Genomic DNA, 22,807 nt, shown 5'->3' on the forward strand with positions numbered 1-22,807 from the left:
AAGATTTCCTATACAATACTAGCTACCATCAAGGGATGGTAATTCTAATTGAATTTCCTCCTACGCATATATAGCATTTTTTCCTTCTACTTGACATATCAGGTATCCATAAGGATCCCAAACTATTTATAGTTGCAATTTTAGATTATTGATGTTGTTCATCAAAATTTCTCTATCATTATTTTAACAAAATCACTTTGGCCCATCCTTGTTATTGGTAAGTTCGTTGCTTCCTTCTTCTTTGTTTTTCATCAAACAGCTTGTAGTCTCAAACCAAAGTTTGTCGAAGTATGAGAATAAGTTTGAAGGAAGTATAGGCAGGATTTGAATAGAGAGAAATCAAGTTAAGAGGGTAAACTTAGTAGAATTGTGAAAAAATATGAAGGATTTTTATTGGAATGGGCAAGCTTGAAAGAGGCATTCATCTTATGAGAGTAGGATTTGGTAGCAATGGATAAATGTTATATGAGGTTCTTGTGAAGAAGATGGATGTATGGGTGGGTTTGACCTTGGAGTAGGTGAATTTGAGAAGTGGCAAGGGAATTTTGTGTAATGAAAATATTTGCATTGCGAGCACGAACTAAACACATGACCCTCAATCTCTCACTTTCTTTATTTGCATTTTCTCACTCTCTCTCACTATCCCTCTCTCTATCTCCATTTTTTGTTACTATCTCTCCTCTCTCTTTATCTCTCCCTCTCTTATATTACTACCCCTCCCTCTCACTATTTCTTTGTCTATCTCCCTTTCTTTTTACTATCTCTCCCTCTCTCACTATGTCTTTCTCTATCTCCTTTCTCTCTATATCTTTCTCTACATACATACAAACATACATACATGTATCCTCTGACTATCTTTCACTCTCAATATTGCATCAAAAATAAATACTCTAAGCCTTATGTTTTAAGGCTTTATACAGTTTTTATTTACCTCATTACGCAACACTCTTTATGGAGTGTGTCTCAAATTTCTAACAAACCCCTAGATGATGATGTGTCCTAGATTTTTGTTGATCTCTACTAATTCAATTCATCATTTCTTTCATTAGCATAGCAAGCTTGATGGCAATGGGTTTGACTTTGCATGGTCTAACAAAGTGGTGATGGAGTGGTTGATGTCAACATAATGATGATAACACTAAGAGAGAGGGGATTTCTTTGGCTATTTGAAGCTTTATTTAAGATTTAGAAAATACTACGATTATTAGAACATTACATGTTCATTATAGTAAAGATCTATACCCTTTGGAAACAACAAGAGACCCTTTATAAATTTTTCATACATGATCTCCAAAGATCACCCTATATCCACAATTATCAAGCTATCCTATACTAATCAGACTCTTAGTCAATATGAAACATGTTGTGCATTCTTTGTAACACAAAAGATGTCTACTAGGTAGTGACAAATGTATATCCCCAATACCAACAATGCTACAAGCATAGTTATTACCAAGACAAACACATTTTTTGATATCATAAGTACTAAACTACTCTTTATATAGAGTAACATGAAATGAGACTCTAGAATCTAAATGCCAATCTTATGACATGCCATTATCCATAGCAACCAACACATAAAAAAATGAAGATATATAAAAAGTATCTCCATCATCACTAATACATGCATTAATCTCATCAATCTTTGCCTTGCCCTTCTCTTCCTTCTTACCATCATCTTCATTTTGATTTTTTCCCTTTTTTTATTCTTCTATTTTTTCAATCATTTTTTTATATATCCCTTCTTTCTTATTGTAAAAGAACAATTCCACATCCTTCTTACTATGAGACCTACTCCTTGACTTGCCTCTCTAATGAGAGTTTCCCCTAGCATTCAACCTTTCTTTCACAATGAGTGCATTAAAGCTCTTTGATCGTGCATTGTTCTTTTTATTCACCTCTTTAATGATCAAACTGATCTCAACATTAGCACTTGTAAGACACCTTACAAGTGTGGAGTTACTAATGGCTATCCTAAAAGGATCCCAACTCTCAAGCAAGGTGACCAACAAGCGCATAGCCATAACTGAATCATGAAATGTGATCTACATGGCATACCATGGGGACATCAAACAAAATTCCTCCTACATATGATATCAAAAGGCATAAGAGAGTACATTTGTTAATTATTAGAATTTCATATATTATCTTAAGTACTAAGTTCCTTTCAATTGATAACATTAAAACGATCCTTAGAAGATTCAGAACTTTATAGAGATTATCTCCTTAATTCTTTTACATGATTATTAGTCAATACATTGACCCTCTCTTTTTTTCAATCCTTGGAATTTTACTTTGCTTACAAAGTACTAGTTGGCTTAAATTTATATTCTAGCAATGTATTACCAATGGTTTTGTTAGGCTCAAGTATATATCTACTAGGAGGCTCTATTAACATCAAATGACTATATGAGGATAATCAAGGTAACCCAACATCTTTATATTGGATATACAAAAGAGTTGTGAGGTCATATTCCATGTGCTTAAGAGTCACAACTTTTGTGAGTCATGAATAAACATACTAATTTTGGATTGTGTGGGTCCCAAGGGTGACCTACACACAACATGGGTTGGGGGTCAAGATTTTGCACCCCCCCCACACACATTGTGTGGGTCACTTGGGATGACCTATATAATGTGAGGGGGGTTCCTTGATATTTTTAGAGGGCATCCCACACAAAACAAGGGCGGAACCTCAAGATTTTCGTCCCCCTCCCCTCCCCGCTCTTGTGTAGGTCTAAGCTTAATTCCAATGCCAATTGGAGTTTCTTATACCTTTATGTATTTGTAGATGGATGCTAGTGCAACATATGGAGGAGGATCAAGAGCCTACCATGTAGTGAAAACACTCCTAATTCTCCTCAAAAGCTTGCAAGGAGTGAAGGCACTCCTAATGCTCCTCCACAAGAGTGTGCAAGGATTGAAGGCACTCCTAGTGACATATTTTTTTATTTCCTTTCTCGAGTGGTACAAGAGAATCTACTACCATAGGTGTCGCAAGTGTCTTTTCATTACTTCCTCTGTGGAAGAATGTATTAGGGACTCACAAGTGTGTCTTAAGGGGTAAGAGACTACTTTTGTGGAGCCAAAAACTATTGAGAATAGATTCATATCGAGGGCCTTTGGTATGTTAATATGAACAATTTCTTTCCCAAAGCTCCCCTAAGGAAAATTTTCAATAGGCCAATATTGAGGGTTTCTAAGGGCATGAAGAAGGTGGATTTACAGTGTCTTACACACAATCGCAAGTGGTGTATTGTGGATTACCTTCATGGATTTACTTGCTCTCTGCATGTGTTGCTAGGGGATGAAGGAAAGAGCCTCTCCAAGACCCATATAATATATGCAACAACCTATCGAAACGAAGACTAATGAGGTGCAAGAGGTCTCCCAACTAATAGATGTGGCCAATGAGAGGGAGTAAAGTGGTCAATTGGATGTTGAAGCTTTGAGAAGGGAGAACACAAAGGTGGGTTTGGTTGATAAGTAAGAGATTTTGGAGAATGGTGAAGTTCCTACAACTCTGTTACCACCTTTTTATTGGTGAAAGTTAGCATGTTCTCCTTATTGATATCCAAGCTATTTTTAACATCAAGGAGGACTATTGTCTAGCCATTATTGCATAGAAACTTGAAACAGAATTTGACTTGATTATTCCAGATTGGGATAAGTATGTGCTTGTGGATTCAATTTTCAAGGATATAGAATACTAATCCACATCAAAGACTTTGACAATGATATACAAGGATGCACTCTAATATCACTCTCATATCACTCAACCCTTTCTTCAAAGGAGGAGTTCAAAAGTAATACAAGAAAATTTGAATGTATTTGATTTAGGTAGATCAAACAAGGACTTCACTCCTAAGTCTTTGTAGATTGGCCAATCAAGCATCTAGATATAGAATGAGGAGTTGCTAGTTTTAGATGAAAAGCAGAAGATTTATTTCACAAGCTATGCTTATTTGGATACCATATTGATTTCCATAAGAGTTTCACTATAATTCATTAGGTATATTTATCATTTTTTAGTTTTTTGTATATGAAGATGGATTCATTGGTCAAACAGTCAATAAATGGAAGGGACGTTTATGCAAGGACTTTGACTTGGGCCATTATATCAAAGACCTCACCTTTTCAAAATTTATTATTTTTTCATTACAATTTCTCAAGAGACAATGCAAAAATTTATCTTTTTACATTGAAAACCATATCAAAATATCTTGCAGGGTATCCTATTATGTGGAACACAAAGAAGATAATATTTTTGAAAAGATAGGGAGCTCTATAAATTTTTTAACAAGGCCTTGGTTGCCACATACGACATGGTATATACTACTTAGCATATTTAACATTTGGCCTAATGACTGGGATCAAAGATCCAAATGTACTTGCAAATTAATTTTTCTTGAGCATTGGGCTTACTCCCATGAAAATTGTAAATTAATGTGCAACTAATGATATGCTAGTGGAATAAGTCAAGAATTTGAAAATTTGATAGCCTATTGGCAAGTTACAGGAACCTCGAAGATGAGCATGAGTAGAACTATGGGTAGTGGGAACCCTTGAGAATTAGGTGTTGAGAATCAGCAATCACACTCACTAAACAGCCTCTTTGTATGGAGCTTCAGGGTCAAGGATATGCAGGCTAACTTATCCCATATGCACAATGGTGCCTACTGCAGTTTCCTACTTTCCTATAAAGCATTGTACTTGCTTCCTTTTCTTAATGCAATGATAGTACTCTTTTCTTATCAGTGAAGTGTCAATGTCATTGTCCACATACACAAGATTGTGTTTATGAGTCCAAGTCTCAATCTTGGAACCTAATTCACTTGTGTAACAAACAGTGTCTTTGTCTTCTCCATCATGAGTCCACACTTCTCATTTCATCCTCCATAGCTTCCGGTTTTGCCATGCTCTAGATCCCGCATTTGTCACATGGTATCAGAGCCTAGTTGGGCATGGCATTGCTTCTCTAGCCTCTCTTGATTCCTTTCAACCTCAGTCTAGCTCAATGTCAGCTCATGACTTCATCTCCCAACTCTACTCTCACTGAAGCTTCCATGGCAGCCATAGCCAGCAGCACCCTATCAGATTGAGCTGCTTATATCTCACTCCACAGGTCAAATCTCTTGGAGCTTCCTTCTGGAAAAGTATTCCCCAACTCACAAAGCTTCCCTGTATCACATCAATCCAGGACATTGGACCATTTGGAGCTCAGCATTGTGAAAATCCTCAATCTCTGCTCTGTGTCTACCATAGCCAGACAGGACCTACCTTACTTGGAGCTTCAATAACTCCTCAACCAGGCCGTTTCAGCCCACGATTTCTTCTAGGGAGTTGTTCCTCTACTCAAGGCGATTCATCCTGGCACAAAAATCGACTACATTACTGCGCCCTGACTCCAGCATTGCGGAAATCGCGGAAATCTGTCAGAACTGCGCCTGCTTACGTTCGAGCTGCCTGTGTGCTGCATACAGTCCATGATGTTGACGATTATCATGGGGCTTTGATAGCCCATGAAGTCAGTTTCCTAGGCATATAAAAATTTTTGAAAATGATCCACTGTAGCTCTTGCAATCAGCAAAAAACGAGGCTGCCCCCAGAAACCCTAATGCAGAAGCCATAGCCAAAGCTTCAAAATTCTGACATTTCTCACTGTTTCTCTCACTGAAGTTATCAACAGTGATTTTAATCACTGAGCAATACTCTCTGAAGTTCATTAAAGTACTGTCACTCAGATTTGAAGGTATCAGCATCAAATCAAGAAGGGGAAGATTACACTTGGATTTAAAAAGAGTAAAGGACTTTGCAGATTTGGTATTCATTGACACTCAGTTAGTGTTTTTTAGCACTTGTGTCTCTCAACCAACTCTTCTGCTGCTCAAATCTAATAAGTTTGAAGTTGATTTGCTACTGTTTCCGTAAGTCTAACATGGGCAAAGACTCTCCAAATGCTCGATTCAAAGGAGTCGGGTTCCACACCTGGCAAACCCGCATCAAGCTCATCTTGATGAAAAAGGGTCTCTGGGCCATCACAAATGGCAAAGAGAAGAAACCTCGGGACGCGGACCTTGCAACTACTTGGCAAAAGAATGATGACAGAGCCCAGGCCATTATCAAACTGGAGCTAGACGACAGTTATATCCACCATGTGGATAACTGTGAGACCTCACAGGATACATGGAAAAGACTTGACACCCTGTTCGGTGCACAATCTAAATCATCAAAGTATGGTCTCCTGATTGAGTTCTTCACGCTTGAAATGAAGTCCAGCACATCACTTGCCACACATCTCAATTACATGGAAGGACTACCCCAGATCTCCTTCCCTTCGCATAAATCAGGCCTTGCAAGACATGGTTTTAAGAAAAGCGGGAGACACGGGTGAACTATGCCTAAGGAAGCTTCAATAGAAACTTCTAAGCTTCTGGAAACAGGGAAATGACATGTGAGGGATGTTGAGATATCGAGCTCCACTCGTGATATACCAGGGTGACCGTTGTGCATTTATGTCACCGACTTGTCAGTTGCAGATGCAGTTGGTACACCGCCCATGAATAATAGCTAGATGACAGCTATCCTTATCTACTTTAGTTCGTGGCTCAGTTAGTATGCCACCTTAGTTAGTTGAGTTTGGTTTGAGACCCATATATAGGGTTCTTCTATTTCTTTTGTACTAGAGTTCTTTTGGCTTACACAACTAAGAAGAGGAAAACTATTTTCAGCCTCCACCTTTGTGTGTATTCCCCCATTGTGCAAGCAAGAAAGCTACAAGTGAGACTCCTTCCTTCTCTCACACAAACTTGACATGGTATCAGAGCCTTGTTCATGGTAAGGAGCTCAAGAAAGCAAACCAAGTTCGCGGTGTTCCGGTAAGAGGACCAGTGTTGCTTTCATTTTTTTGTTTTGGGAGCAAGTCTCTGCAGTAGGTAGCACAGCCAGAAAGTGCAAGAGTGCATTGTCTCAGGTTCAGACACCCTTCACGGTGAAGCAAGAGGGCAGTATATGCTGCGGGTGAGGACTTTAGCCCTTGGTGACCCTATTTTTTTTATTTGAGGCCATTTCGGGGCCTGTTTTGGAGGTGGAAGTTTTCTGCATGCACTCAGAAAAAGGCCCTATTTTATGGTGTGCGACCACTGTTCTACAAGTCGGTGAAAAGTTACTGTAGAAATTGCATCATATGCCTGTGCACAGAGAGATTGAGAGTTACAGAATCATCCTTGTTGCCTGTTGATGCAAAATCGTCACTAGGAAGTGACTGTGTGGTCAAATACCACTTTCGTCAGTTTTGCAGATTTGCCCTTGTGAGGCTGAAGCTCTGTTCTTTGCAGTGACAGAATTTTTTGCAGTGTTTTGTAATGGCGTCTGATTCTCTTTCACAGATTGTCACTGAAAAGCTTGACAAGAACAACTTCCAAGCATGGAAGTTTAGAATGACGAATTTCCTTATGGGAAAAGGATATTGGGAATTTGTTGCGGAAAATGAAGAAGAACCAGTTCTTCCTGATGTTCCCAATCAACAATAAATGTAGGCATTTAAAGCATGGCATGAGAGAGCCAGGAAAGTTATGTATTGGCTGTCTATCAGCATTTTAGACTCTATGATTATGCATATTCAGGATGCAAGTACGCCAAAGGAGGCATGGGATACTTTGTCAAAAATGTATAGCACAAATACGCAAGCTAGGAAAATGCAGCTCAAGCAAGACTTGCACAATGTGCAAAGAGAAAGTATGAGCATCAATGACTACCACATGAAGGTGAAGAAGATTGCAGATGCACTTGCTTCCATTGGGTCACTAGTGGAAGATGATGATTTAGTTTCTGTGACCTTGAATGGTCTAGGAAAGGATTATGAACAGTTCCGAACATCCATTTCCGTCCGTGAAAGATTTCCTAATTTTGAGGAGTTGATTGCTCTTCTAATTTCTGAGGAACAGAGAAATGGTGGTGCATCTTCTTCAGGAGGAACTTCAAAAGAAGCTGTCTTCTACTCAAATGCTAGAAGAGGTAGAGGCAGAGGTAGAGGAGGCCGATCTGGCGGCCGTGGTTGAAATCAGAATATGCAGCAAACTCAAGAAAACCAATCCTATGGAGGAGGACGTGGTAACTCTAGAGGCAGGGGGAGCCAAAGAGGTTGTGGTGGATGGCAAAGAGGGAAAAATGCAAACAGCAATGTTGAATGCTACTACTGTGGTAAAATGGGTCATATGGATAAAGATTACTATAAAAAGCAGAATGACATCATGAATGGAAAACTGCAATAAGGGAATTATGCATCTTCTAGTAGACAGGGTGATGACAGAAATGAGCATTTGTTTATGGTGCAGCACATGACCAATTCTGTGACAAGTGTAGAAGAAAGTAACGATGTGTGGTATCTTGACTCAGGTGCATCAAACCACATGACAGGTCATGCAAAATGGATGGAGGATGCAAGGAAAATGGAAAAACCAGGATTTGTGGAGACTGGTGATGATACTGCACATCCTATTGTGCAGATTGGAAAAATTCCCTTGTCTATGCAAGATGGGAAAAAGAAATACATGTCCAATGTATTTCATGTCCCGAATATCACCAAGAATCTGGTTTCTGTTGGTCAAATGGTTGGGCAGGGCTTGTAGGTCAGATTTAATCCTCATGGATGCTTTGTTGAGGATATGAAAAATAAAGGTCGCTTGATAGCAAAAGGAAAGAAGAAGGGCAGAATGTTTACGTTGGATGCAGATATGCCTGAATTGAGTGCAACAATGTTTGCACATGGGACTGGTATAGTTGTAGATATTGATATCTGGCATAAACGCATTGGTCATGTTAATGTACAGTGACTTAAATCAATGCAGGCCCAAAATATTATTGCGAAATTGCCTAAATTCAAGGTTGCAGTAATACATAAGGTATGTGAAGCATGTCAGTTTGGAAAACAGGCAAGGAAACCATTTCCTAGACATGTTCAAGAGAGTAAGAAGCCATTGGAATTAATCCACTCTGATGTGTGGACTACTAAAGCTGCATCTCTTGGAGGCTGTCATTATTTTGTCACTTTTATTGATGACTATAGTAGAAAATTTTCGGTGTATTTTATGAAAAAGAAAAGTGAAGTTTTTGGGCATTTCAAAACTCTTAAAGCTATGGTTAAAAAAGAAACAAGCCTGCAAATAAAATGACTAAGGTCAGATAGAGGGGGAGAGTACCTCTCAAATGAGTTTGCAAGGTTCTTGTAGGAGCATGGCATAAAGCAGCAATATTCATGCAGTCATACCCCACAGCAAAATGGAATTGTAGAAAGAAAAAACAGGCATATTGGAGAGGTATCTCGTGCCATGCTCAATGAAAAAGACCTGCCAGACTTTTACTGGGCTAAGGCAGTTGCTACAGCAGTCTACATAATGAACAGGACTCCCACTGCAGCAATACATGGCATGACTCCAGAGGAGAGATATACTGATAGGAAACCAGATATTTCTCATTTGAAAATTTTTGGTTGCATTGCCTATGTTCATGTGCCAGATGAGTTGAGATCCAAGTTGGATCCAAAAACTGAGAAGTGCATCTTTATTGGTTACTCTCTGCAACAAAAAGGGTATAGATGCTATAACCCTTCTACTCGTAAGTTTACAGTGAGCAGAGATGTTGTTTTTTATGAGATGAGGAGCTGGTATAAACCAATAAATGTGATTGATAATGTAGATGCACAAAATGGTAATGCTGCACAGAATTCACAGCAGCAGTCACAAGATATTAGTGGACCTAGAGCGTCCTCTAGCAGTGGTTCACATTCTTTGCCATGGACAGGCAGATTGAGATTAAGAGAATCTTCTCAAAGCAATGCAGACAGTGGTATGCAAGTATCACGAAAAGGAAAAGAGAAGGTAGATCATCCCATGTTTGATGTGAATGCAGGTCACTCGTATGTGGATGGTGAATCCAGTGGCTCAGAACAGAACATTGATGATGAGTTGGGTATTCCTTCTATTGTTACACCTGGAGTAAGGAAGACCAGGGATGTTTTGAGAGAACCTGGGAGTGAACCTACTTTGCACAAGTCTACGAGAGCTAGGTATCCTGTGGATAGGCTGAAATATGATGGATTTACAGCCATTCACTATGCATTTATGGTCAAAGTGATATAAGAACCAGAACCCACTTCTTTTGAGCAAGCCATGGGAAAAGAAAAATGGGAGAAAGCCATGGATGAAGAAATGGATGCCTTGGAAGCAAATGCTACATGGGAATTGGTACCTTTGCCTAAAGATAAGAATGCAATTGGTTGTAAGTGGATTTATAAGGTGAAACACAATGCAGATGGTTCTGTGAATAGATACAAGGCAAGATTAGTAGTCAAGGGGTATGCACAAACATATGGCATTGATTATGAAGAAACATTCAGTCCGGTTGCAAGGATGGCAATCGTAAGAGCAGTCATTGCTATGGCTGCATCAAAGGAATGGTCTTTACATCAGATGGATGTAAAGAATGCCTTCTTGCATGGTGATTTGCAAGAAGAGGTCTATGTGGAGCAGCCACCAGGTTATGTGCATACTGTTCATCCTGAGTTTGTTTGCAGGTTGAAGAAAGCCTTGTATGGCTTGAAGTAAGCACCTAGAGCATGGTCTGACAAGATAGGACAGTATCTTGTCACTATTGGCTTTCAAATTTCCAAGGCAAATTTTTCACTTTATGTGAGAAAAATAGAGAAAGGTATTATACTACTTGTCATTTATGTTGATGATTTGATTATGACAGGTGACAGTGATGAAGATATCCTTCATGTGAAAATGCTATTGAAGCAGAAGTTTGAGATGAAGGATTTGGGAGAGCTACGTTATTTATTGGGCATTGAGGTGATTAGATCACCAAGTGGGATACAGCTCTTGCAGAAGCAGTACGGATTGGACATGCTGTCCAAATATGGGATGATAGGCTGTAAGTCTATTTCAGTTTCTTTGGAGCAGAATATGAAGCTAAGCGCAGATGCAGGTGAGCTTCTCAAATACCCTACTATGTATAGACGCATAGTAGAAAGTTTGATTTATATGACTATTACCAGGCCAGATTTGAGCTATGTTGTTGGATTGGTAAGTCAGTTTACGCAGGCTCCAAGGAAATCGCATTTGGATGCGGCTAGACACATACTCAGGTATGTGAAGTCCACATTGCAGTATGGACTATTTTATGAGACTGGGGTTCAAATACAGTTGCATGGATACACTGATGCTGATTGGACTAGTAGTATGTCTTGCAGCACTTGGAGCAGAAAGAAACAGCCTATAGTTGCCTTGTCGAGCACAGAGGCTGAGTACAGGGGTGCAGCAATGGCTGCATGTGAGGTAGCTTGGTTGCATAAGCTACTTTATGATATGCATCAACCTACAGATGGGCCAGTTGTCATTTATTGTGACAACATGCGTAGTATACACTTGGCAAATAACCCAGTCTATCATGCTAGAACAAAGCACATTGAGGTGCATTATCACTATGTGCGGGAGAGGCTTTTACTAGGTCTTATTGATCTAGTTTATGTCAGCACAGAGGATCACGTAGCTGACATATTTATGAAGGCATTGGGCGTAGAGAAGCTGTGCAAGTTCAGAGACCTGCTTGGTGTGCAGGAATTGGGATTGAGCTCGAGGGGGAGCGTTGAGATATCGAGCTCCACTCGTGATATGTCAGGGTGACCGTTGTGCATTTATGTCACCGACTTGTCAGTTGCAGATGCGCTTGGTACACTGCCCATGAATAATAGCTAGATGACAGCTATCCTTATCTACTCTAGTTTGTGGCTCAGTTAGTATGCCACCTTAGCTAGTTGAGTTTGGTTTGAGACCCATATATAGGGTTCTTCTATTTCTTTTGTACTAGAGTTCTTTTGGCTTACACAACTAAGAAGAGGAAAACTGTTTTCAGCCTCCACCTTTATGTGTATTCCCCCATTGTGCAAGCAAGAAAGCTACAAGTGAGACTCCTTCCTTCTCTCCCACAATCTTGACAAGGGAGTGATGATTGGGAATGTTGATGGAGAGGATGATGATGGAGATGAAGATGACGATGAGGACGACGATGATGATAATGATGACAACAGCAGCGGCAGTCTGGCGGGGCGGCAGCTCTCTGGTGGCGGGTAGCTTCTCACGGCGGCATCAGTGGGTAGTACATACCATGCCCCTCCCATGCGTGGGAGGGGGGTTTATATGGGGTGAAGGGGGGGGGGGAGTGGCCACACAAGTGGCAATTGCATGTCTCCCTCCCCCATGCCCCTCCATGACACCTACTCATACTCCCTCTCCCCGCCATGCAACGGCTGAAGGGGAGGGAGTTTTTAAAAAAAATTGCAAACAATTCATTATCTTTTTTTCCCGTGAAGGGGTGTTCCCACAGTGGGCTTGCGGTTTCGAGCCATGGATTCATATGCACCATGCAAGAATGGTATTGCTAATGCATGAGGCCGGAGCACTTAGGCTAGAGTTTCATTGTTGCGGAAGATCACTCGAAATTGCTCTTGCACGAGATCAAGAGTTGTTAATATTTAGTTGCGGAAATATTACACAATTGTTGGTGCACATTGATGATTCCTCAATGTCTGCCACATAGTTCTTGCCCCCAACGGATCATCTTGTTGTCCTATAGAACTAGGACTAGGACTTGCACCTGTTGCAGTCTTCAAACGCTATGGTAGACAGGAGGCACCAAACAATCCTTTGCTCGCTTTGAACGTGCCACCTCTCTCCACTTTGTGTTCCACAAGGCCAACTTCTCATGTGATACAGATGATGGTGCTGACTCCCTAAGATCTTCAAGCATCTTAGGTGCGTTTTCGAGCAATGTGCAACAAAGGTGCAAGTTTTTCTCAGGCTGCATCAGTAACTAAGTGTGAAAGCCCTTGTTGTTGTAACAAGGCATGCATAGCTATACATGCTCGATTGCAAAAGTTGACAAATGCAACATCATTGTTATTGCGGCTAGACGCATACTCAGGTATGTGAAGTCCACATTGCAGTATGGACTATTTTATGAGACTGGGGTTCAGATACAGCTGTATGGATACACTGATGCTGATTGGGCTGGTAGTATTTCTGATAGACGATCTACCAGTGGATATGTGTTCTCTTTTGGGAGTGCTGCAGTCACTTGGAGCAGCAAGAAACAGCCTACAGTTGCCTTGTCGAGGATAGAGGCTGAGTACAGGGGTGCAGCAATGGCTGCATGTGAGGTAGCTTGGTTGCATAAGCTACTTTATGATATGCATCAGTCTACAGATGGGCCAGTTGTCATTTATTGTGACAACATGAGTAGTATACACTTAGCAAATAACCCAGTCTATCATGCTAGAACAAAGCACATTGAGGTGCATTATCACTATGTGCGGGAGAGGGTTTTACTAGGTCTTATTGATCTAGTTTATGTCAGCAGAGAGGATCAGGTAGCTGACATATTTACGAAGGCATTGGGCGCAGAGAAGCTGTGCAAGTTCAGAGACCTGCTTGGTGTGCAGGAATTGGGATTGAGCTCGAGGGGGAGTGTTGAGATATCGAGCTCCACTCGTGATACGCCAGGGTGACCGTTGTGTATTTATGTCACCGACTTGTCAGTTGCAGACGCGGTTGGTACACCGCCCATGAATAATAGCTAGATGACAGCTATCCTTATCTACTCTAGTTCATGGCTCAGTTAGTATGCCACCGTAGTTAGTTGAGTTTGGTTTGAGACCCATATATAGGGTTCTTCTATTTCTTTGTATGAGAGTTCTTTTTGGCTTACACAACTAAGAAGAGAAAAAAACTGTTTTCAGCCTCCACCCTTGTGTGTATTCCCCCATTGTGCAAGCAAGAAAGCTACAAGTGAGACTCCTTCCTTCTCTCCCACAATCTTGACAAAGGCTCCATGCAACCATCGTGTTGACATAAACCGTGGCATCTCCTCTATGCCTTTGGGATATCGAATCGGTCGGTGACGCGTACTGCGTCAGAATTCAGCTCGCGCTTCCTCTCGATCTTGCCTTGCAATCTGGTACTTGGCGAGCCACGTCTCCATGGAGGCATGGTGCAACATACAAAAGCGATTCACCTTCTCTTCCATTGAGGCATCCATTCTTTTTTCTACCCCATTTCCAACCACCACATCTCCAGTCAGCCTATCATCATCCTTCAGCGTCCATAGCATTTCATTGTCTCGTTCCACCGTTGGTAGCCATTGTGAGATATGCACTAACGCTCTGACACCAACCAACCTTCCACCATGCTACCTTTGGGACGAGCTCGTTGTCGCACAAAGCCTTTCAGGGTTTTCATGAAGCGCTCCAGGAAGATCATCCATCGTGTATGGACATGTCCAGCAATCTCCACTTCGTCCACAAGATGCACAAGAAGGTGAACTTGTATCGTGAGCATGCTAGTGGGCAGGTATTTCTCAAAAAGACAGACCGTCTCAACTGCTCCCCGCCTTGCGGATTCAATAGAGGATGTCTTAATCTCTTTCTGTGAGATCCATTGCACCAAAGTCGACAACTTGTAAATGGCCCCGCGAATTTCTGGAGTTAGGCATCCCGCGATCGCGATCGGTAGGACAAACTGCCACAAATGAGAAAGCATTAAGAATAATGGTCACTTTTCAAATTTCAAAATGTCCACTCTAATTAAAATCCATTCTGTTCACAAACCTGACATATCTTATGCCAATCATGGGATTTTAGCCCAGACATTTGGTCATCTTTAGAAAATGCGGACCTGAGAGAACGCATCATACCCGTCAGAGTGCGGATAGACTTGATTACTTACTTCACAATGCGCTCTTCTTTGGTAGACAAAACCCAGGGAGCGCAAGGAAGCTGCACTCCCCCTTTAGCACTCGACTGCGGCCAAAGCGTCTCCATCTTACCTACCTCCTTTAAATCCATTCGTGACCCTATAGTGTCTCTCTTTCCTGTGATGTGGTCTCATAGCAAGCTGCCCACATTTTTGAAAATATGCATGGGATCCAACAAGTGGTTGACCTTTAAGTGGGTCCAATATGGCAACTCGTAGAAAACTGAGAACCGTCGCATTCCATTTGGATGTGATTCCGGGTTTACCATTTTCAGCTCGTACCAGCTTGCAGCGTTCATACGTGCTGGAGGTCGTCCAAGAAAACCTTCCCTGAGTTCATGATCCTCCGGCAAGAAAGCGGCGTGTCCTTGATATACCATCTTCTTCATGGTTCGTGACCTTTGGGAGTCTAACTGTGGCCCACACAATGGACATGCATGATAACCTGAGGTAACCAGACCTGCAAGGCGATCCACAACCTAGTGAATACTTGATTGAATGAAATAAAATATAGATATTACCAGTGAGAACAAAGGTCTGCTCACTTGAGCACTCTCCCAATCCCGGAAAGTCATGCATCGTCCACATGAGAATGGCTCGAATGTTGGCTGACCGCCGACCATCGCGCCTGCTCATATCTTGCACCGTGAACCCCTCCTCCCACAAAATCTTAAACTCATCGACTAATGGACGAAGATACATGTCCATATTTTTTACTTTGTAGCAGCTCGGGACGAGCAAGCTAAGGATGAGATGTCCTTTCTTCGTAGAAAGCCATGGAGGGATGTTGTAGTTGACAAGCACTATAGGCCACACACTGTAAGAAGTCGAGCGCAGACCGAATGGGTTCACACCATCCATGGCGAGACCGAGCCGAAGATTCCTTGGCTCTCGCACAAAGCCTGGGAAGGTAGAGTCAATGTGGCTCCATGCGCGCGAATCTACTGATATTCGTTGAACTCCATCCGTGGACCTATTCTGCACATGCCACGTTGTCAAGCTTGCCATGGCAGACATGCGAAACATGTGGTTTATGTGGGGGATGAGCGGAAAGTGTCTGAGAACTTTTTGAGGGATGGTTTGCCCTTGCAAGTCCTATCAATACTTGTGAGCACCACACTTTGGACATGTCTCCATAGTCTCGTATTCATCTCGAAACATTATGCAGTCGTTGATACATGCATGGATGTTATTGTAGTCCATGCCAAGCTTCCGTAAAACATGTCGTGCATCATCACGAGACTCAGGCATGGTATTTGCAGGTGGCAATATATGATATTTCAATAACCTGAAAAAAATCATAAAACACCTTGAAAAAACACAAATGTTTGCAATAATACTGTTTTAAAAAAAAATCAATGAAGCCTGTGTGCAAGGTACCTGAATAACTCAGTCACACTCGTATCGCTCCAACCGTATTTTGCTTGCACACTTAAGAGTGCAAGCAATGTCTTCAACCAAGATACTCAGCACCCATCATATAATGGTATGGATGCTTCCTCTCTAAGCGGGTCAGATGTCTCAACATCCATGGGAATCAATGCATCGATCATTGCCTCCATCTCAGGCTCCAAGATTGTAGGCAGGTCGGGAAGGTTGTCTGTCTCCTCTGGCATTGACGGTATAGATGGGCCTTGCGAGTGGTCGATTGGCTCCTGCAATCCATCCATCGCACGTCCACGAACTCTTCTAATTGGCCGCAAAGGGTACACTCCCCCTTGGGTCGAGACATCACCCCCCTGGATACAAAATTTGCCAACAAGACCCAATCTTATTGTGTATGGTTTTCAATTAGCTTGAGAGTACAATGCATGAAAAATGCTAACTTCAAATTACCGTTTGCTGAAAATCTGCAATCGCCTGATCAATGATCTCAGATTGAAACTCGCCAAATCGTCGTACGTGTTCTATAGACAATCGGCGTTTTCGTCTAATTGCCAACTTGCATTGAGAGCAAGGACATGGGACATGCTGATTAAGATACGTCTCGCGGTCTTGAACAATAAGACCTTCTTCGTTTGCCATCTTATCTACATTACAACAAACGAGGCTTAAATGGATAGCTTTATGGAGATGTACGTCAAGTTGCAAGTTGACCATAAATCTTGCATTGTATATAGTAGTTGAGAGATTTTCCGATGTTATATCTTGGCCTTGTATCATGCTCAACGATTTGTTTGTCCTGGTAGATAATTATTTGTTATATCTCGGCTTTGAGTATAAGTAATCCATTTTAAAATTAATGCACGCCATCTATGAAATTTTATAACTATAGTAATAAAATTTATTTCAATCAATTCTACTCATAGTCATAAGACCTGAGATAAATTATCCTGTACTCAATTTAAGGGTTTCTTCTTCTATAACAATACTTTTGGGTTCATTTTGATGAAGTACCTTAATGACCATTAGCTAGGGTATCATTTTCTTTTAGTCCTTCCGTTGACTAGTTGGCATGATTTCTAATTTGGCATGCCTATAAAGTTAATTAAATAAGCTCCAATACTTGTTCATTGAGGCTTTCTACACCACTAACCATTTGGCATACGAATTTCAATGTCAAAGGTTGATCCACCATCTTCCTTGGACTTTAGAGGGATCTAGTTGCCTACTTTTTTCATCCACTGTTGATAATGAAAGCACATGTATAAGGAATAATGTGTAATCAAATACTTAAATGTGATGCTACTACCAAGTACCTAACATGAGCATGCATTACCTCTATGCACACTATCCACCCGATCCCAACTGTCTTTGAAAATCTATATAAGGAATGTTTCACCTACACCTTTGCAAATGTACATAGAAAGACAATTATGTGGATTAGTAGCCTTGAAAATATGCATGAAAAAAATGAATTGGTACAAACTAGGAGAGTCTCATAGATTTTGAAGCTTTAGAGAACTTCATGGACCTGTGAATATAATTTAACATTTTTATTGCTAGTAGCTATATGGTCCATCGATCAAGGATCAACCATTCAATCAAGGAGAATGGCAAATATGGAAGAAGTTCAAGAGAACCATATGGATTCAAAGATGCAAGCACCAAATATGTATACTCATAAAATAAAAATTTTGAGCAAAGAAGGCTTTGTGAAGACTTCTAAGCTATCAAGCTTTTGCCTACATCAACATACAAAGCTTCATAGGTTCTAGTTAAGCTCCTCAAAGGTTGTTTCTCTATTAAATTTGATGAAAAAATATATGCAAGGAGAGTATGTACATGTAAGTAGATGAAATTCATGACTACAAAGCAACCAAACTAAGAAAAAGGGTATTAGTATGGAGACTTACAATTAGGTGGAAAGTTATGACAAAAATTAGGGAGGCCAAATTTCAAATATTTTTCCATGTAAATATGTTGTACTATTATAACTAAAACTCCCTCTCAAACCTCCTTAAACTTGAGTAATGTAACTTTCTAGTGATTTTCAAATAAACCATGACATCTTACTCAGTGACTCAGTGACTCAGTGAGGGCATGTTGCTCGTGGTTGCATATACACCCATAAGTCTTTCTTAAATATTTCTTCTATCCAGTGTCCATGCTCATCCCTTGTATTATAAATATAGACAACCATGATGGAATCTTGAGGATGTCATTGATGACCTGTAGATGCCATTAGAATGATTCAGTAAGAAGAACTTGTAGTTATTATGAGGAAGGCAAGGAGTTGACTTCAAGGAAGGTAGAAATGGTGGCTCTTGAGTATCAAAACAAACAATGGTAACCTTGTGGCTATGGCTATGACTTTGGAAGGAAGAAGGTTGTGGAAATATTTGATGGATGGAGTAGTGGAATGGAGAGAAAGAATGCCAAAAGAAGTAGTAGTTCTTAGAGAAATACACTTTTTTTTTTGGAATATACATAATATAAAATGAGTTTTTTAATAGAAAATGGGCCTTTTGAGAGAGGAGGAAAAATTTTCAAAATTTCCCCCTCACTTTTGGATGCGTGTGGCACCATCTAGGATGGAGAACAATGTTATCAAAGGTAAAACTTGGGGCGGAGGGGGGAGGGGGACTGGGAAAGTGGAGGTAGGGGAAAAGCCTACTTTTGGTAGGCCCAAAGAAAAAAGGGGAGTGGATAAAATGTGCATACCACTGCATCTCTGATCCACCTTAAATCTCTTATCATTAGGAGACTCATTAACTCTTAAGCTAAAGCACCCTTTTTGAGTTCATATTTTCCCTAATGATTTGCTCAATTTTCAATTCTCTTATAATAACACCATACGCTTTGCTCTATTGGCAGAGCATACTTTAGGATTGTATACACCAAGACCTATCCCCATGATCACTATTGCTTTTAATATTCATCAAATAATTTAGAGGATCTGATTGAACACATCAAATAATTTCAAGTGCATTATACCATACAAGTTAATAAGAAAGGTAGAGCTATTAACTTTAGTTGTATACAAGATTCATGATCCTTTTTTTCAATTGGGTATACTAGTAAGTTGGTAAACTCGTAACTCTTTTCACATTAGTCTATTGAAACCTTTTCAAGGTACACCTCATTTAACTCCTATTATTGAGGATCCCCCCTTTGTTAGATGATGACATTGAGATTTTAGTTCCTAAAAAGATAATAGATCACCATTTGGCCACTACCCAAACAGGTTATCAATATCATAGATCCTTAATCAAATATAAAAATCATTTTTTCGAAGAATCTTAGTGGACTAAAAATCTTATTTATCTTCAACTTATGATTCTTTAATTATTACTTACTAGACACATTTATATCAAAATTTTGAAGGTCATGAATTCGCTACATTGAGGCAGTGACTTATGAAAATCCATGGCTACCTAATTTTTCTTTGTGGGTATATATTGATTTGTTGCATTGAGGTAGTAGATACATTTTTATCTACCTCATTGATTTAAGTGTAGATTCATCGCATTATGGTAGTACTAGTATATGGTTGGCCACCCTTGTATTTATTTGTGGATTATTTTGATCAATTGAGGATAGTTATTTTTTAGCCCTCCAACAATGTGATAAAAATGACAAGAAAATAAGAAGACGATTTATTATTTATCTTTTAGATTTTCAAATTTGTTCAATTATCGTATGATTGTAACTTGTTGTGCATAGGGCTATGTACAATACTGGTTGCTTATGCTTGGTAGTCAAATGGCAGGGACTAATGTGATTTATATTTGGTATGGTTGATTATTAGGAGAAGATATTATTTTGAAGAGCGCTTATGGTGCACAAAGGATATTTAATTATTGGGTGCTTAAGTAGTACATAATTATTATATTTTGAATGAATTCTTTATAGTGTGATGGTTGTACATTGTAATATTTTCGCTCGAAATATTAAGCAGCTTTGATCACTGCACAGCCACGCAAAAACCTGCGCAAGGTTATCTCCCGCGTCGACTAAGTATTGGCAGCTAAATCCTTACCCCGCACGCGCAACAATGAGGCCATCCATATTGTCCAATTGAGGCCGTTTTAAGACCGCAAAGCCATGGGGGAACACCCTTTTTGAAGGGGCAAAAATGGATAATGATGAAAGTCGGGCAATTTTTTTTATTATCCATTCCCCCCAGCCGATGCATGGCTAGAGGAGAGGGAGCGGGAGAAGGAGGTGAAGAGGTGCAGTGCATGGGAAGAGGAGAGAAGCATGAGAGCTCCACGTGTGTGGAGTCTCCACCCCCCCCCCCCCCCCCCCTTAAGCACTATATAACCCGCCCTTAGCCTTGGGGGGAGGTACGAAAAAAAGAACGTTTCCGTCATCAAAGTCCCTCCCCCTGTCTTCGACGCCTTCTCCTTCCCAATCACTAGCCCCTCTCATGACATCTCTACTGATCTTCAGAAGCTTCTTAGAAGCTTCTAAGGATAAGCCCATAAGCCTTGTTCCTATGTGCCCTTCCCAGTTTTAAAACCAGGCTTGTAAAGCTCCAATTCCTATGCAAGGGAGAAGGTATCGGCCTACAGGCAGGCTCGGAGAGTGTGAATAGAGGCTAGGAGGAATCCACGGAGTTCAAGTCATCAACGATGGCTCCCAAGAAGATGCAAGGCACACCCGCGGGAGGTTCTTCCCCAAACATACACGTGGACATCCCCACGAGCCCACAAGCTCAGGTTCCATGATTATAATTCCACATGAAAGAAATACGTTAAGCATGATAGCTTTCATGGAAGGGAAGCACTTATGCATGTTTCTAATTCACCTAGCATAGTTAAAATGCATTTGGGGAAAATTGCCTACTCGAATGATTTACCAAAATTAATGCATGTCATGAAATTGGGTTATTTACATTTCCAATGTTATGAATGTAAATTACATATCCAGTTTACGAGCTTAGTAGCATGTTGCCTTGTCGTGCATTTCAAAGTGACAAGCCTAAAACGCATATTGCCTAGCATTAAAAGGTTGAAATTGTTAAGTGCATCCTTGATTGGCCGTGAAAGAAGTGTATTTTGCGTTTAGTTAATAACTTCCTTGTTATGTCTCACATGGAAAGAGTTGTTAACATCCATTGCATGGCATGAAAATGAAACTCTGGACAATTGCATAGTATGGGAATGGAACCATGGACTTGTAAGTTGCATGAAAAAGATGTTTGAAAATGGATTAAGTCAACATTAGGCTTAGTCTTGCATGAACTTCATTTACGATGTTGTATCTAAGGGTCGCATGTTACATATTCGTCGTGCGTAAATTTCATTTCATTGAGTTGCATTTAGAAAAGATTGCATGGCTTATCAAAAGCATGAAATTCAAAAGCTTAGACAAAAGGTTGTAGGCATAATTCCTTGATGTAAATCCTAGTAGGTCCTACGTAAGTTATTCTCCAAATTATCATGCGTGTTGACTTTAGAAAGAAAAGATAGGGTTATTATAAACCTTTTGGTGCGTAGAAGTAATGAATCGCATGTTTACATGCACTCTAACGTCTTGAAGCTATTTACACCTTTAGAACAAGTTTAGCATCTCTAGGAAAGGAACGTCCTTGTCGCAAGGCAAGTAGATCAATTTAGCTAAATCACTTCTAATATTATAACCGTTGGGGATTCATATAGGCATAACTAGTCGATATGATAAACACCTCAAGTACTAGCTAGGGCTTGGCACATTGGAAGTGCTGCCGAATATCGCACTTGGAATGCCAAGTTGAAACCCTCAAACCCAAAGGTCCTATCCGCATTCACAGAATGTTTGGGTCAATTGGACGCCCATGCAAACAACGATCTAGGGTGCTACCCTAAGGATCAACCAACCTAATGTTAAATCTCAGATTGAGTTTGGAAACCCTAGGACCAAACGTGGCCTAATACAATTAGGGTTGGGTTGGATAAAAAGACACCCTAAACCCTGCATCTTGTCTAAAAAAAATTCCTTGATCAGGAAACACCGTTCAATGGGTGAAATGATCCCATGAGTTAGGTGTGACACTTGTTCAACAAGTTGCAACGTCACATGGCCTTGTGGTTTATCCACAAGATAAATTTGCCATTCCTTAGAATGAGGTTGGCAGGTTCTAGCACAAGTCTAACTTGCAAGAGGATGAGTAGTCATCCTGCTACATCACCTTTCTTGCGCTAATTTTCCAAGTTAAGGAAAGTTATGTATGTGCTTGGTAAGCAAAGGATCAATCAAGTTAGAGTGACATGGTTGCTAGGATTTGCTGTTAATTTATGAAGCCTAAGGTGTTGGTTAAGTTGGGTTAACAAGGTATAGCCCTAACCCAAGAACAAAAGGTTGAACAAACAAACCCTTGGGGATCTTTCCAAGTCGCAATTGATCCCGGATTGAATGTTGGATGCATTCAGAGAGAAGGATTCACTCCTTAGCAGTTGGCCAAATAAACGACCACTCGATTGATTGTGCTTGTGATAGTTTAAGAGCACTGTTTGCATTGTTTTCTCAAGGAACTAAAATATGGAAAGTTAATTAATGCTTTAGGTTGAAGGCCTGAAGGGAGAGGCAGCATCAGTTATCCCTGACTGTCTGCCTAACCCTAACCAAGGGGGTTG

The sequence above is a fragment of the Lygodium microphyllum genome, chromosome 30, assembly GCF_053477565.2.
Source record: "Lygodium microphyllum isolate KBCC chromosome 30, Lygodium_microphyllum_v1.1.10, whole genome shotgun sequence".
NCBI classification, from domain to species: Eukaryota; Viridiplantae; Streptophyta; class Polypodiopsida; order Schizaeales; family Lygodiaceae; genus Lygodium; species Lygodium microphyllum.